The 15,831-nt window shown below is 42.0% G+C and overlaps 1 protein-coding gene across 5 annotated transcripts in view; it reads left to right on the top strand.

The window, feature by feature from the left end:
* ELOVL6 (ELOVL fatty acid elongase 6) overlaps positions 1-15,831 on the top strand; it is a 145,854-nt gene that overhangs the window by 57,152 nt on the left and 72,871 nt on the right. The gene's annotated exons all lie outside the window — the stretch shown is intronic.

Genomic DNA, 15,831 nt, shown 5'->3' with positions numbered 1-15,831 from the left:
TCCTCTCCCTCTCTGAAATCAATAAAAATATATTAAGAAAGAAAGGAGTGAAGGAAGGGAGGGAGGGAGGGAGGGAGGAAGGGAGGAAGGAAGGGACATTTAGTCAGTTCTAAGTAGCTATGAGATGAGGTTTCTCAGACAGAGCCCAGAAACATTTTAGTTTACTTGGGTGATTTTCACTTTTTCTCTCCTGCCTTGATTTTCTTTCAATACTAATAGAGTGCATTCAGAAATAACTACTTGTCCTCAGCCTAGGACTTTGCTCCCTAAACAAATGTGGGAGTTAAGTAAAGGCTTAAGAGTTAACTAAAGGCTTAAGAGAATAAAGGTCAGAGAATGAGAAGGTCCTGGAGCCTCCAGGCCTTTTCTCCCCTTAGCCCCACCGTCCTCCTCGAAGGCTCCTGTGAGCCTCCCCGCCTCCTCACCTCACCTCGTTCCCTGTTGGTCCAAATGCGGTATCAGCAAGTGTTTCGCATACACATTCAGTTCCTGTTCACACCTCACATGGAGTAATATTTATAAAGAAATAGAACTGCTTTTGCTCTGTTTTCAAGGTAGGATGAGGCTGTCCTTAAAGTTGGAGGTTTATCTGCACCACACCTGGCACCCGGGGGACCTCGGTCAATATTTACTGAAGACATGAAAGAATGGGCACCAATGGCACACTCTCCTTATTGGTACTTATCTGACTTGAGTGCTTTGTGGCTCTTGACCCTCCCTTAACCATTTATATATATTCCTGGGTTTTCTTCTTGGAGCTTTTTCGCTATCTCTGCTTACTTTTTCCTGCTTTTCCACCTCCCACTTAAACTGCGATGCCCCCCTCCCTGTTAGGCTCCACCTTGACCTTCAGAAGTACACCCTTTGGATGACCTCATTCATGTTCCTGTCTTCAACTACCACCACCCAGACTGACGTGATGACTTCCAAATCGGTATCTTCATTCAGCCCAAACATTTCTAAGTCCTACACCCTATAGATCTCTTTCCAGCTCTACCAGTAATTCCCGCAGCCCTACCTATTAACTTATCTTTATTAGTAAATATGAAAATGCTGCTTCTTCTTTACTCCCACCCACCAAAGTGACACACAGCTTCCAAATCAGACAAAACCAGAAACCCAAGAATCATCACCCTCCCCTCTTGCCTTTCTCCCCCACATTAAATTGGTTGTTAAGAGCTGTCTATTGTACCTCCTCTGTTGAATTCACTTCAGTAAACATAGGAAATGGTTACTGTGATGTGATACCATCTTCCACAGGACATCCACCTTGTCTGTCTTCACCAGGACAGGCTTCTTCTCTGATGAAACCCCAGTTACCCGGCCTCTCCACCTTCCTCGGGTCACATTCCTCCCAGGTGTTCTCTCTGTGACTGCTGCCTGGTGGGCTTTTTAAAACTTGAATCTAACTCTCGCCCTCCTCGCTCGCTTAAAACCCTCCATGGCCTCCTACACCTTCAGGATAAAAAGTTCACAGTAGCCCCATGCGGGGATACAAAGCCACTCAGGATATTCCCTCAGCTTAGTTCTCCAACCTCATTTCTTACTCCCACATCAGGTGCCTTGGTCATTCCACAGTCCTTGTGCAGGTCTCTGACACCCCATGGAGTGCTGTCCCCCCCTACGCTTCCTCCCCAAAGCACCTCTACTCTCATTTTTGGCTTATTGCTCTACTCCTTTAAAACTGGTTATTTCTGCAGCAGAATTTCATTCCTGCCTTCCTTTTATGTCTTCTCCCATCTTCTTCACACCTCTTGGATATGTTTAGAAAGCAAAATAAAATACTTCTCTGTTTCACTAGACTGAGCAGTTTGAGATTTGTGCCCCTAGAACATTACAGACCATTGTTTCTCAAAGTGGGGGCTTTAGGCCCTCCTTGTCAGAGTCACTGAGCTGTTCTTGGGCCCTCCCTTCTACCAGTGGACCTAGAGAATCAAAATTCCTGACTTTTAAGTAGACCCCACGGGTAATTTTCATGAATATATGTATTTAATAGCCGAAACCGGTTTGGCTCAGTGGATAGAGCGTCGGCCTGCGGACTGAAAGGTCCCAGGTTCGATTCCGGTCAAGGGCATGTACCTGGGCTGCAGGCACATCCCCAGTAGGGGATGTGCAGGAGGCAGCTGATCGATGTTTCTCTCTCATCGATGTTTCTAACTCTCTATCTCTCTCCCTTCCTCTCTGTGGAAAATCAATAAAATATATAAAAAAATATATATATATGTATTTAATAAATACTTTGAAAAACATATCAGCTGGAGCCTTTGATTTTTTTTTTTTTTTTTTTAATTCTCACCCTAAGATATTTTTCCCATTGATTTTCAGGCACAGTGGAAGGGAAGGAGAGAGGAGGAAGGAGAGAGAGAGAGAGAGAAACATCTATGTGAGAGGGACACACCAATTGCCTCTCATTCTCCCACTGGGGCTGGAAATCGAACCTTCAACCTAGGTATGTGCCCTTGACTGGGAATTGAACCTGAGACCTTGCGGTCTGTGGGCCAACGCTCTAACCACTGAGCAACCCAGCCAGGGCTTATTTTATTTTTTATTCACTTACACTGTAGTAACTTGGATTTGTCCCTGATAATTCTAAATACTCATTATGTTTATACAAGGCAATTTAATTTTCAGGAGGAAAGGTTGGGTATGCTGTAAAGTAAGCTGGAAGTTTGGAAATCCTGTGGCCAATTTTAAACAATATAAATAGACAATTTGAACAGTTCAGTTTAAAAAATAATTCACACAACTAGATTTAAGTAGCCCAAACTCCTAGATCTTGCAGTAAGCATGCCATCTCCCCTCTCCGGAACAGTTTCTCCCATGGAACTGAGAGTCATGGTGCATAACACCCGGTGATTTGCAGGGGTTTGAAAATCATTGTGGCAGATATTTTGTGTTTCATTATTTTTAATCCAATGTCCAAGATGTAGCCCCTGCACTTCATATACGATTTAATGGTTTAGGAGGCTTCCATAACCATACAAGATCCCGCTGTACACAGAGAAACCAAAGTGCAGCTGGAGCTTCTAGACGGGACTGGGAATCAGAAGACAATGATCTGTCCAGTGTGTTAGACTCGCACACTCCCTCCTTGAACAGAAATAAGTACTTACCTGTGTTTTATAGGCATTTAAATGCCGACATAAATACACATTCATGCACAAGGATAAGTTTGCCGTCTAGAATATCCTACAATGACCTTTAGTCATGTGCCTATAGACTAGTCTGAGAATCCTCAGCCTGCCAGACGGGTTGAACATTTGTAGAGCTGTTGCAATCTTTAGCCCACATACTATGTTTGCTTAACTATGCAATTCCTAGTGGCTCTTTTGGCTGGTTTGTGCAGTGCTCATAATTGTGTAACTTTAATTTACCTAGAATTGTCCATAAAATATTTTGTTTTGTTTTGTTCTGGGAAATTTTTTTTTTTTCTCTTGGGCCACTGTGGCACTTCTGCTTTTGCATCCAGGGTTCAGCCTTTGTTAATGCTTGACTAATCAAGCTCAACTAAATGACGGTAATTTTGGACAACATGCGTAGGAAGTGTGTATTAGGGTTTTGTTTTCCTGCTCTTTTTTGGTACCAACATAGCTCCCATAGATCCCATTGGTATCTTTGTAGAAGGAGACAATACACGTTCCCCTAAACATTTACATTTTGGTGGTAATGGCTTGCTGGTTGTCAACCGTGTTGGTGAATCACCAGAGAATTCCACATACTCTCAGTAGCAACGGAACTTGGTGTGTTATATTCAGAGAAGTTTCAATAGAAAGTCAGGGTCTTGATTAAAAGTATGGTGGGCTAGAAATAACAGAAAAACCAATAAATAGAACTTTAATGAGCATGGGGATTCCCTCGTTTCATTCAGCAAAAGTCCAGAGCACACAATGTAGAGCTCATAAGCGGTTCCATGGTGCCTTCGGCAAACCAAGCCCATGTCTTTCCCTGACACTGTCCTTCTTTCTTATGGCTATCAGATGGCTGCTACCCCAGGCATCAGGTCTGTGACTAGGCAGGAAAGTGAAGTGCAAATGAGTAACATTCCAATGGGGCATGTCAACCAAATCAATCAAGCTTTCCCAGAGGTTCCACCTGGCCATGTCTGTTTGGGTATCACTGCCAGAACTGCATCACATATCCTCCCTAGATCAATTCGCTGAAGGGTAGTGGGGAAAAGGGGTATTATGGATGGCCGTTCAGTTACATCAACCTACTCAGACAGCTCACTAATGACCCAGTCCATTGAAAGGAGGGTTCCCATCTAAGGACGTCTATGGAGCTCATCAGTTCCTATAATGTCTGCCCTGGTGTTGTGGCATATCTTTAGAGACTCAAGGACTTTCCAAGAGAGGACGCTAGGACAGTGATGGCGAACCTATGAACCTATGAGCTCATTTTTTTTGGTTGATTTTTCTTTGTTAAATGGTATTTAAATATATAAAATAAATATCAAAAATATAAGTCTTTGTTTTACTATGGTTGCAAATATCAAAAAATTTCTATATGTGACATGGCATCAAGTTAGGGTTTTTCAAAATGCTGACACGCCGAGCGCAAAAGGTTCACCATCACTGGCCTAGGGGCATCTTATTCTCTCAGCTGGCAAAGAGAGAACAGTCCAGTATAGATATGCCTCGCTTGAGAAAATATATAGTACAATAACAAGATTTGATCTGTTTAAATAATCATTAAATTTCTCTTAAGTAGAAAAAGCTCTCCAAATGTTTTCAAAATACACCTTAGTTTAAAAACATTTATACATAGTTTTTCTGGAGTAAATCTGTTGCATAAAGCAAGATAAACCTGTACTTTTAAAAGGTTTATTTTAGCTTAGAGGTGTGGATGTAAAATCTTAGGAACCCAGTCATAACTTATTTATCCTTAGCAGTGCAGCTATTCTTGGATCCTCAAAAACATATCCCACCTGAGTTAGGAAGTTACTTTTACAAGTTCTGTCTTGTTGGTTGGGCATGTGGGAGAACGTTGTCTTAGTCCTGAAACTGACATTATTGCATGCCAGTGATTGACACATGATGGGAGGGAGCATAATTTTATATCTAAGAACATGATAAGCACCACAAGCAATGAGGAAATACTACACTTTGCTATGTGCTCTATATTCAAAGATAAGTGTTTGAGTAAAATTATTTGCAGAAGGTACCTGACTAACCTCATACATATATTTGACCACATGATCAGCAACTATGAAATGCACCCCCCCCCTCCCCCCGCCAACTGTGACCACATTGCTCATTCCTGCCTTATCTTCAGCTCCAGGCCCTGCCCTATCTAAAACCTGTATCACGCACTTACTCAATATTTACTCAAGCTCCCACTTAGATTTTATCAGTGAGCAGTCTTTATATGTCACAAAATCATGCTGACTTCATTCATTTAAACTCTTTGATGGTTTCCCATTGCTCTTAGGATTAAAAGGAAACTTTTCACACAGTTTGTAAGAGCCCTCATGATCTGGCTTTTACCTACTTCTTAGACCTTCAGCTCAGCACTCTCCAACATACTCTTTGGATTAGAAGGTCAAACACACTCCATTTCTTACAGTTGGTTTGACCATGCTTTCTCTCTCTTGCCTCTGGCTCTTTGCCCATGCTGTTCCCACTGCTCTGCCTATCTTGTCTAAATTTGGGTTAGACTGCATCCTTATTATCTTTATGGGAGTATTTCCTTATAATGTACTAGAGGCCCAGTGCACAAAAATTTGTGCATTGTGGGGGGCGGGGGCGTCCCTCAGCCCAGCCTGTGCCCTCTTGCAGTCTGGGACCCCTTGGGGGATGTCCACCTGCTGGTTTAGGCCTGCTCCCTGAGGAATTGGGGCTAAGCTGGCAGTCAGACATCACTCTGGCAGCCCGGGAGCCCTCGGGGGATGTCCACTTGCCAGCGGGGAGCAGGCCTAAGCTGCAGTCGGACATCCTTAGCGCTGCTGAGGAGGCAGGAGAGGCTCCCACCACCACCGTTGTACTGGCAGCCGTCAGCCTGGCTTGTGGCTGAGCAGAGCTCCCCCTGTGGGAGTGTACTGACCACCAGGGGGCAGCTTCTGCATTGAGCGTCTGCCCCCTGGTGTACAGTGTGTGTCATAGTGACCAGTCTTTCTGCTGTTAGGGTCAGTTTGCATATTACCCTTTTATTATATAGGATAGAGGCCTGGTGCATGGGTGGGGGCCGGCTGGTTTGCCCTGAAGGGTGTCCTGGATCAGGGTGGGGGTCCCCACTCGGGTGCCTGGCCAGCCTGGGTGAGGGGCTATGGGTGTTTGCAGCTGGTCAGACCCCCTTCAGGGTGGGAGTCCCCACTGGGGTGCCTGGCCAGCCTGGGTGAGGGGCTGGTGGCTGTTTTCAGGTTGGCCACACCCCCTTTAGGGTGGGGGGGGTCCTCACTGGGGTGCCTGGCCAGTCTGGGTGAGGGGCTGAGGGCCGTTTTCAGGCTGGCCCAGCCCCCCAGTGATGGAAGCTCCCAGCCTCTCCTTTTTTTCTTTTCTTTTTTTATTCTGGGATTTATTTACCTTCTATAATTGAAACTTTGTTGCCTTCAGTGGAGCTTAGAGCTGGCTCCTGCTCGCTCCAGCTCCGAGGCCATGGCCGGCTGAAAGCAGGTATCTGGGGTTTATTTATCTTCTATAATTGAAACTTTGTTGCCTTCAGTGGAGCTCAGAGCCTGCCAGGAAGCTTGGCTTCCTCCATCATTGGGGCAACAAAGCCTCCTGCTCGCTTCAGCTCCGTGACTGCCAGCCGCCATCTTGGTTGGGTTAATTTGCATACAGTTGCTCTGATGAGCTGGTGGGCGTGGCTTAAGGCATAGCAAAGGTACAGTCAATTTGCATGTTTGTCTTTTATTATATTAGATCCCCCCAGTTTTCCAATTACTTGTCTATTACCCCCCCCCCCCCCCACCAAAGATTTTAAACCGCCAGGAGGCAGGGGATGTTTCTGTTTTGCTAATTCTTTTCAATGTCTTACACATAGTTAGCACTTAATAAATACTCCTTGAATAGCAATATAAAAGTATGAATGAATCATCATTCTCCTTACTCTCTGACCAGGTAAATTCTTAGTAATAGTAATTCAGCAAAATTTTATACCATAACCAAAAAGGCTTTGCAAAATTTTATGAATTAGGAGGTAAGTAAACACCTTTGATATCTGGTGTTAGGCTCAACCATCATCCTCAAAGCAATTCCTGACAAATTATACCTTTCACCTGAAGTAGCTCATTATATATGAAGAAAAGTAAATATGTTATTCCTAGGTTTCAGTTTTTTGTTTAAAAGGGCAAGGGACTTAAGGTTGATTTAATGTTTTTGTTAAATTCCCACATAAAGAGGCTTTAGAAGTGTAGACACAGGCATAACTTCTGGTCATGATACTGCTGGGGCCACTCAGAGTTTATGTCCTGTCTCTGTTATTGACACACAGTACAGGAGCTTGTGTACCCCTCAAATTTTCCTTTAGTTTTCATCCCTTGTCATTGCTAGTTGTAATGCACTGATTTCTTCTCTGTAAATATGATCTAGCCAGAAGTTTTTTATTTAATTGTAGAATATAATTGAATTTGACATGTATTACAGTTGTGTTATCTTTGAGGTAGGAAATCAAAGAATCCAGAGGGATTGTGATGGCTGAATGTTTGAAGCTAAATAATCAGGCTGATCTTGAAGTAGGTCAAGCTCAAGTCTCAAAGTCTCCTAAGAATCATAATTAAGGGCAGACTTTTAGGGTTACTCTTTGTTCTTAGTCTGTCTAGGTTGCTATAACAAAATACCACAGACGGAGTCGCTTAAGTAACAGAAATTTTTCTCACAGTCCCAGAGGCTGGGAAGTTCAAGATCAAGGTACCGACAGACCCTAGATGGCTGCCTTTTCTCTTTAACTTTTTATGGTGCTTTCTTGGGCCTCTTTTATAAGAACAGTAATTCCATTCAGGAGGGTTCAGTCCTTATGACCTAATCACCTTCCAAAGGCCCCATATCCTAATACTATCACAGGGGAAATTAGGATTGCAACATGAATGTTGAGGGGTACACAAACATTCATGCCACAGCACTCTTCTACATTCAGAATGTCTGAGGGGATAATCTGCAGTCTTAACAAGCGCCTCAGGAGCTTCTCAGGTGGGCCATATTGAGAAACACTTAAGATTAGTTGGTGAGCCCTAGCCGGGTAGATCCATTGGTTAGAGTGTCATCCTGATATGCCAAGATTACAGTTTCTATCCCTAGTCAGTGTACCTACAAGAAGCAATCAATAAATGCGTAAATAAGTGGAACAACAAATTGATGTCTCTCTTTCTCTCTCTTTTCCTTCCTCTCTCTAAAATCAATAAATAAAATCAATAAAAAAGAACTCTTATCCATAACTGTATATTATAAAACAAAAGCAGGGGTTTGCCTAAATAACGGCAAAATTTAAAAAAAAAATTCATTTTTTAAAAATTAAAAATTAGCTGGTGAAAGTGCTTAGTTAGAGAATGTAACCTTGTGCATAGATGACAGAGGACTAGCAACTCTTGACTCCTCCTAAAGTTTAGGACCTAAACCAGTGGTTCTCAACCTTGGCTGCACATTAGAATCACCTGGGAATCTTTTTAAAATCCTGATTTCTGGGCCTCATTCACCTTGGCTGCACATTAGAATCACCTGGGATTTTAAAAAGATTCCCAGGTGATTCTAATGTGCAGCCAAGGTTGAAAACCACTGTAAACTCTTTCCATAGCACCAATGAGCAAGTTAGGAGTTTGGAGAAAATTGGCATCTAATCTCCCACTAGCACCCACATGTACACTTCCTCAGGACATCTCTGGAGAGCCATCAAGGGGCAAAATTAAATTACTGTAAGTCTTTGAGGTTTAAAGAAACAGTGACACCTTATCTTTGAAATGTTTTTATGTTTTTATTTTATGATGAATTTCTAAAATTGGGATCAGGTTATAGTGTAATTACCTCATTGAAAATTTAAAACTTCACCTCAGCTCACTTAAGCCCTGAAGTAAAAGGCCTAATTTTTTTTAACGCAAATAGATTGTTGCTACAGTATATATATATATATATTCACTTAGTTCCTGTTTTAGTTAAAAGTTATTTTATTTATTTTCATTTGCTTTTTTCTCTCTAAAGTCTTTATTTCTACCATAGCATTAGGCTTTGCTTCTTAATGTGTACATTTAGAGAAATAAAACATTAAAAAGTGACTTGTGTCCTACACCCACTTGCTGACTTAGGAAGAAAAATAAAACCTATTTCCTTTCCTTGTCAGGAATTACCTTTTTTTTTTTTTTTTTTTTTAACCTAAAACCAGTTTGCTAGTGAAGCAGAATTAATGTGCTTATAGAGAATCAAATTCTGTCTTTAGTTAGGGAATAATCCTGGCAATTTTTTGGAAGAACTATCCTTTGCTTCATATATTCAGGTTTGGTTCTGCAAAAGGAAAAGATTGTTTATGAGGAAAAGATTAAATTAATTTATCTCTAAAGTCAAGCTACTTTAGATCGGTCTTCATTTAAGGTTCTTAATCTTCTGTCTATGGACTAAATTCAAATTCATCAATTTAGCAGGAAAAAAGAATGGTCATTTTGGTGTTATTCAGGCAAACCCCTGCTTTTGTTTTATCATATACAGTCATGGATAAGAGTTCTTTTTTTCCCCAAACAACACAAATTTATTGTTTTGTAGTTTTGGAGGTCATAAGTCTGAAATGAGTCTTATGTGTCTAAGGTTAAGGTGTCACCGGGGCTGGTTCCTTCAACATACTCTAGAGGAGAATTTCGAGAATTGTTTCCTTGCCTTTTCCTGCTTCTTCTAGATCGATTAGAATTCTTTGACATGTGATAGCATCTCTCCAATCCCTACTTCCCTCTGACTCTGACCCTCTTGCCTCCCTCTTTTAAGGACCCTTTTGATTACATTGGGTCTACACAGACAATGCAGGACAGTCTCCCCATTTCAAGGTTCTTGATTTAATCATTCTGCAAAGCCCCTTTGTGTTGTATAAGGTAACACAGGCACAAATTCTGGGGCTCGGGATGTAGATATATTTGGGGGAACATTACGCAGCCTATCACACCAAACAAAAAGAGTTCTCAGTTTGTTTAGCATCTGCTTGGTGATTGCAGAAAAAAAAATTGGGAGTTTGATGGCCCTTCTAAAATGCCCAACTAGGACCTAACTGGTTTGGCTCAGTGGATAGAGTGTCAGCCTGCGGACTGAAGGGTCCCAGGTTTGATTCTAGTCAAGGGCACATGCCTGGGTTGCAGGCTTGATCCCCATTAGGGGGCATGTAAGAGGCAGCCAATCAATGATTCTCTCTCATCACTGATGTTTCTATCTCCCCCTCTCCCTTCCTCTCTGTAATCAATAAAGATATATTTTTTAAAATCCTATATAATAAAAGGGTAATATGCAAATTGACCCTAACAGAAGAAAGACTGGGAATGACTGGTCACTATGACACACACTGACCACCAGGGGGCAGACGCTCAATGCACGAGCTGCCCCCTGGTGGTCAGTGTGTTCCCTCAGGGGGAGCTCTGCTCAGCCACAAGCCAGGCTGCCAGCTGCCAGCACAGCGGTGGTGGCGGGAGCCTCTCCTGCTTCCTCAGCAGTGTTAAGGATGTCTGACTGCAGCTTAGGCCTGCTCCCCGCTGGCAAGTGGACATCCCCCAAGGGCTCCCGGGCTGCCAGAGAGATGTCTGACTGCCAACTTAGGCCCGATCCCCCAGGGAGCGGGCCTAAGCCAGCAGGTGGACATCCCCCAAGGGGTCCCAGACTGGGAGAGGGCACAGGCTGGGCTGAGGGACCCCCCCCCCCCCCCCCAGTGCACAAATTTTTGTGCACCAGGCCTCTAGTAAATAATAAAATGCCCAACAAGGTAGAGCAGTAGCAAGAGGAAATCTACACTTTTTGTTTGTACAATTATAATTCAAGGGATAACATAAGTTAGAAATTCAAGCAAATGACTATGTCCACTAGCACTATATGTATTTTTAAAAAATATTTTTACTGATTTCAGAGAGGGAGGGAGAGGGAAAGAAAGATAGAAACATCAATGATGAGAGAGAATCATTGATTGGCTGCCTCCTGCATGCCCCCTATTGTGGATCGAGCCTGCAACCCAGGCATATGCCCTTGACCGGAATCAAACCTGCAACCCTTCAGTCCACAGGCCAGTGCTCTATCCACTGAGCCAAGCCGGCTAGGGCAGCACTATCCATTTCTCAGCAGGTGTTCCATAAGTATAAATGAGAAATTTGGCCCCAAATTCACAGTAAGTTGAAAGACGCAACACCGAAAAACTGTCAAAATGGGCGGGGGGGGCGGGGGGGAATCTCAATTTGATAGACCATCAATTGCATTGTTGCCATTTTCCTGTATGCCTCATGTAATCCTCAGCTAGTGACCTGAGCACTAAATGCTGGTGTGGTCCAATAATACAGACACAGGTCCTTCCCATCCATTTCAAAGCAACTCTAAGGCTTCTCCAGTACCTATTGGTGAGCGTTCTTGACCACAACACCCAGGTACAGCCAAGCAAGGCTGCTTTTGCCTGTAGTCATACCCATGCTGCATCTTTAATGAGAATTTTTTAGACTGATACACCTCACGATGGACCTAGCCAAAGAGTTTGTAACTGGGAGAAAGATTAAACTCTAAACTAGAGATTATATTGTTGCCATCACATGCCACTCGAGATTAAAACTTTCTCTGTTGGAGCTACTTCTAACTGAGAACTGCCATGCAGAGCTTGCCTTTTGGCTGCTGGGACCATTGGACCCTAGCGCATCTGAAAAGCTGGGATTAGCTCTTGCTGCCCACTTCTCTGTCTCAAGCAGCCAATAGGAGCCAAATGAGGAATTAATAGGAAGAGGAACCTTCCAAGCCCTCCCATAATTTCAGCCCCCTTTGTCTTGTGATTAGATTTCTTTGTAAGTTGTCTTTTCATGTAAAGATCTAGGGAAGTCATGGGCTCAAGGCATGACTAGAAGTTGAAAACCAATGACCTGAAGTCACCAGGTGCACTGTAGGTGAGATAGCTGGTGAATATTTGCTCATGATCAGTCAGGTTCACACAATGGCAGGTGTGTGGAATTGAGGGAAGATTCTTGGCCAGTAGCTGCTTTGGAGTCATGAGATAATACCATACCTATCCTCCAGATGCCCTTTAAATGTCTGCTGACATCAAAGCAGTGATGCCAGTTTTACAAATCTGGATTAGATCAGACTTCGTCTTATGGCCAGGTTTGCTTTTCACCTCACCTCCAAGGCAGAACAGTGACTTCATAATACAGTATTGTTATTTCCACTTACATAGCTGAATGGCCAACCTGCTCTCAGCTCAAAATTGCTGCATTAACCATTTTTTATTATAAAAGTGCTGTAAGTTACTAAGAGAATGAGCATTTTACAACATTAATGTCATGACATTCCGTCGGCCTTTTAACTGCAGCATAAATCAGTCACATGGTTAAATTGAATTCCTTTACTGCTACCTAGTAATTAAACGACTATAAAAGGGACCTTTTTTGCTCCCACCATAAATAGGTCAGATAAAAACGGTATCTACTCATAACTTGACTTATCATTTTCTTTTAGAAATACCTAATTTGGAAGGCTTATTTATAGGTATTTTTTTGTTACTATTCCTTGCTTTTAGGTAGATCAGTACTTTTCAGCTCAGTTCAAGAGTGACCTGCATATGTCATCTAAGAAACTTGTCCTTCATCCTGTGTAGGAATTTTTATAACAATAAAGTGTTCAGATTATTCTTTCACAATGTTGTTTCTCTCCATATTCAAGCTGAGATATGTAATGTACTCATTTGCATAAAAGCTCTTGATTACTTACATAGTTAGCTCCTGCTATTTTGCTTGTTTGTTGCTTCTTAAAGTACTCACAAAAAAGCTAATACCAAATTCACAAGTGTCCAGGTAGCATGTATACCATTAGAATGACTAAACAGGACTTGAAATGCCTTTGGTCATAAAGACCCAACTAGCCTGATTTTTGCATTTGATTCCATTCTTATAATATAATGTCTATTTTTTCTGATAATAAGCAAAAGCATTAGGTACCATATATTAAGTACTTAGGATGTGTCAGATGTTGCCAGGGTCAGTATTTTGATGATTTACAATAAGCCGAGTAGTGGGTGTTATTTTCTGTTTTGTGTTTTTTTTGTTTGTTTGTTTGTTTTGGTGTGTTTTGAGGAGACTGAGGCAGATAAAATATAAAGCAATTTACTCAAGATCACAGAGTTAATATGTGACAGGCATGATTGAAATTCAGGTCTTTGTGATTTCAGTAAGTATGATGGTGAGTGACTAGTATAGTTCCTTCCAATTAGACATATGAAGAAGGATAGGGAATAAAATATTTATAATCTTATATAATGAAAGGGTAATATGTAAATCGCCTAAATGGCAGAATGGCCAGTTGCTATGACGTGCACTGACTCCCAGGGGGCAGACGTTTAATGCAGGAGCTGTCCCCGGTGGTCAGTGTGCTCCCACAGGCGGAGTGCTGCTCAGCCAGAAGCCAAGCTGACAGCTGGCAAGTGCTGCAGTGGTGGTGGCAGTGCTAAGGATGTTCAACTTATGGCTTAGCCCAGGGAGCGGGCCTAAGCCATCAGTCGGACATCCCCTGAGGGCTCCTGGACTGCAAAAGGGCACAGGCTGGGCCGAGGGGATTCCCCGCCCGCCCCCCATGCACGAATGTCATGCACTGGGCCTCTAGGTTTATATAATATTCATGCAACTACCACCAAAATGCTCGACATGTTGGCTAGCATTTTATACTTTTAAAAATAAAAGCATTTTTTAAAAATTTAATTTTATTATGAACTTTTCATTATTCATTATTAAACTAGGAGAAAAATATTTCACTGCATAAAAGTAAATTTGAGCCAGAGCCGGTTTGGCTCAGTGGATAGAGCGTCGGCTTTCGGACTGAAAGGTCCCAGGTTCGATTCCGGTCAAGGGCATGTACCTGGGTTGCAGACACATCCCCAGTAGGAGATGTGCAGGAGGCAGCTGATCGATGTTTCTCTCTCATCGATGTTTCTAACTCTCTATCTCTCTCCCTTCCTCTCTGTAAAAAATCAATAAAATATATTTTAAAAAAAAAAAAAAAGTAAATTTGAAAAAAGCATGCATAGCCCTAACCGGTTTGGCTCAGTGGATAGAGCATCGACCTGCGGACTCAAGGGTCCCAGGTTTGATTCCGGTCAAGGGCATGTACCCTGGTTGCGGGCATATCCCCAGCAGGGGGTGTGCAGGAGGCAGCTGATCGATGTTTCTAACTCTCTAACCTTCTTCCTTCCTCTCTGTAGAAAATCAATAAAATATATTTTTAAAAAGCATGCATAATCTTGTCGCCCAGGAATAACTACTGTAAATTTGGGGTGGAGGTATTTCTTCTGGTTTGTAATTAAACCACATCCTGCTTTTTTCTCCCATAGTTATTAATATCATATACACTTTACATAACTCAAATGGTTGTATAATAGTCTTTGAGTGGATTTATCATAGTATATCCCTGAGTCTTAGAAATTTAGTCTACTTTTTTCACTGTTGTACTGCAGTGACTATCTTGCATTTATCATATTTAAGGTTGTTTGCTTTAGACAGATTCCATGAAGTAGAATTGCAGGATTAAAAGGTGTGAATGTTTTAAAAAGGTTCTTGATAAATTATTTTTCCAAGAGACATATCATTTTACCCTTCCACCAGCAACACATATGAGTCATTGTATTCTCACCTGAGTCAGGTACTATCAGTTTTCTTTTCTTTTTTTAATTTTATATATTTTATTGATTTTTTTTTTACAGAGAGGAAGGGAGAGGAATAGAGAGTTAGAAACCTCGATGAGAGAGAAACATCCATCAGCTGCCTCCTGCACACCCCCTACTGGGGATGTGCCCACAACCAAGGTACATGCCCTTGACCGGAATCGAACCTGGGACCCTTCAGTCCGCAGGCCGACGCTCTATCCACTGAGCCAAACCGGTCAGGGCACTATCAGTTTCCTTTTTGCCTATTGGTAGACATCAAGTAGTATCTGAGAGCATTCTTTGATTATAGTATACTAATCCTGATAAAAATAAATGGCTATTTATCATCAATATTAGTATGTTATTGTTGGTATCTTTTTAATTTCAGATTAAGCTGGGCCTTTCACAGAATCTGTCGGGAAATGCATCAGTGAAGCAGAGAGAGTCCACTGATGCAGATGAGGGTACAGCCATCAGGTGGAAACTGATGCTGTCATAGTGCCAATCGTACTTATACCTGTCTATTTTCTCTTTTGCTTACTTCATGCAAACAGCAACATTGAGACAGCAATACATTGGTCTCTGGCCAGCAAGAACTAAAGAAACTGGATGGTGCTTCCCCAGCATTTCTAAGCATTACTTGAAATAGTATGCTGTTTCAGTAACAGCATGCCTCAGTAGGAATATAATCCTATTTCCAACAAGAAGTTTTTTTAAAAGGCAATAGAATTGAATTCAGATTAATTTATCAGATTCTTTCAGCTCCTGGCCAGGGGGGTGAGGAGTGGGGAATTATAGGAAAATAATTCTTACTGTTTAGACTTAGAGTCAAGTAGGTTTGAAGCATAGATTCATAGATGACTTAAGCATTGGTTATCTTTAGTAGTCTCCCAGTAATATATTTTTTCTTTTCTCTTAAAGTACTTCCAAAACACAAGATTTTTGAAATATCCAATATATCATTCATCCATTCATATATCAGAAGCCTACTTTAAGATAGGCATTTGGTATGAAACCTTGGGCATACAAAGTTGAGTAAGACACAGTTCCTACCCTCCA

The sequence above is a fragment of the Myotis yumanensis genome, unplaced genomic scaffold (assembly GCF_028538775.1).
Source record: "Myotis yumanensis isolate MYYU_CA2020_CCGP unplaced genomic scaffold, mMyoYum1.0.hap1 SCAF_1, whole genome shotgun sequence".
Lineage (NCBI taxonomy): Eukaryota > Metazoa > Chordata > Mammalia > Chiroptera > Vespertilionidae > Myotis > Myotis yumanensis.
Note: the sequence above shows the minus strand (reverse complement) of the source record. Positions and strands in the feature narration are given on the sequence as shown.